This window comes from Penaeus chinensis, chromosome 5 (assembly GCF_019202785.1).
Source record: "Penaeus chinensis breed Huanghai No. 1 chromosome 5, ASM1920278v2, whole genome shotgun sequence".
Taxonomy (NCBI): domain Eukaryota; kingdom Metazoa; phylum Arthropoda; class Malacostraca; order Decapoda; family Penaeidae; genus Penaeus; species Penaeus chinensis.
Genome location: NC_061823.1, coordinates 6572457 through 6574956, shown reverse-complemented (window position 1 = coordinate 6574956; position 2500 = coordinate 6572457).

Sequence of the window (2500 nt, the reverse complement as noted above, 5' to 3'; positions counted from 1 at the left end):
AGAGAGAGAGAGATAGAGAGAGAGAGAGAGAGAGAGAGAGAGAGAGAGAGAGAGAGAGAGAGAGAGAGAGAGAGAGAGAGAGAGAGAGAGAGAGAGAGACGAAGGACATTTTAATTTTACGAGTCAACTTTTTTCATGAACCGAATTTTGCATGAACATCATATGTGCCCATGTGCATACGTGCATATATGCATATATTTCCATTCATAAGTGCGTAAGAGTGAAATCTATTTTAATGCTACATAATCGTGTGTATGTGTGTGTGTGTGTGTATGTGTGTGTGTGTGTGTGTGTGTGTGTATGCGTGTGTGTGTGTGTGTATGTGTCTGTGTGTGTGTGTGTGTGTGTGTGTGTGTGTGTGTGTGTGTGTGTGTGTATGTGCGTGTGAGTGTGCGTGTGTGCGTGATGACGATTTATAGCTCCATAAGGGTGAGAGAACCAGTGGAGTTGCCTGTGGGAAAACCCATTCAGCCTGGCAGCGAAAGCACAACCTAGAGGTCCTGCACGCGAGATGGCTAATCTTACTATAAAAAAAAGAACCTTTGTTGTTTCTACCGCCTCGACGTTGCTTATTATATATATTTTTTTCTTTCTGTCTTTGTAAAGCTTTTCTTTCTTTCTATCTGAGTGTATATAAGTATAAGGGTCTCTTCATTTGATGGATGGAATCCTCTCGTGGCCAAACCGACTCGTCACTTTGTAGATCCTTCAAGCTCGTGATCTTCCCTCCCCGCCTCTGCCTTTACAGTCAAAAACCCTTGGGGGAAGAGTGATGAGATTGGCAATCTTAGCATACGTAAAATACTGACCGCAATATCCTTGACTGGATGTCTAACTTGCAGAGTCAATGTTTTCCTGAATGATGGCTGTAATTACGTCAGCGAATGAATGAATGAATGAAAGTTAAAAGACACGTTTTTAATTAGATTGAAGTTTGTATTTCTTTCGTCGTCTTTTCCTTATAGCAGAATCAAATTAAAAGCAAAAGACACTGATGATTTGAGTATCTGTTCTACAGGACAACATTCCATCCACGTATGTTTTGTTGGTCACATGGCAAGAGACGTCATGCAGTTTGATTGTCACGTCAGGGCTGGAGACACGAGAAAAAATGGCGGCAGAAGATTTGTAGAAGGCGAACAGACAGGAGATAGCTTAGATATGGCTTAAATAACGGCGTTCGCTTTGTCTGCGTTTAATTATGGGTAACTGTTCAAAGGGCTCTCAAAAACAAGCCTTTCAGGTTGATATAGCGATGCCTAAACAGAGAGGAAACACAAGCATGCAAACAAAGTACCAAAATGTATAACTCGTCTAACAGGCCGATCCTAAACTCCAAACCGGAACCCGGATCTAGTCTCCTGTATGTCAGACTGGAACCCAGCCCAAACGACAGCAAGGAATATGTGAGCAAGGGCGAGCCCACGTCCACGAAATGCCGTTCTGCTGGTGTTTCCACATTTCGGAACGGCCGTATTTGGAACTGATTTCACGGGAACAATGAAGCTCCAAGAGGAGATCAAGGTGAGGCGTCTGGGATACGAAACGTTGGCGGCCTCGGCGGAGTATCAATTGAGATCTGATCATCTGTATTGGCGTGCATATTTATGATCCTTTTTGTTTTCTTCTTGGTATTTTATACTTCCAGTGTAGGTATGCTAACTGCATGTATGAGACGGCTGTTTTTACACACAAACACACAAACATACATACACACACACACACACACACACACACACACACACACACACACACACACGCACACGCACACGCACACATACACACACACACACACACAAACGCACACACACACGCACACGCACACATACACACACACAAACGCCCGCGCTCTATAAAATTCATCAAAAGAGGTATCTATAACAAATTTGAAAATCTACTCCGAGACTTAGAGATATCAGAAACTTCATAAACCCTTTCCAGACATCTAAGAGAATTTAAGATCACTAATCACTTTAAGTTAGATCAAAATGGCCCCCAAACACAGAAGACAAGATAAACAACTGTAAATTCCGGTATAATCCCAAAGATTTTAATGACTGCGCAAATAAGGCATTAGATGGTGTAGATGATTTGCGCAAGGTTTAACGGAGACATAAACACACCAAAAACACTCGCTTCGGCAGAAATATACCAAAATTATTGCAATTATTTTTACCGCGAAAATCACGAGGTAAACCATCCAATTGCAGACCAATTTTCCTCCTCAGCTTCACATTGAGACACGCTTCGAGTAAGAAAAATGGGGAAAAAAAAATGTATAAAGATTGCTAGAAATAACTTTTACAAAAAGTTGCGTCTTCCCGTACTCATAATGACAGATACAAGAATAGCCCCCCCCCCAAAAAAAAAAAAAAAAGAAAGAAAAATAATAATAATAAAATAAAAACAAAACATCAACAATTTAGCACTAGTGGGATTCACGCTGACGCCAATAACTTCCAGTTTTTCGATCAGTTATCATCATCATCATATTAGGGAT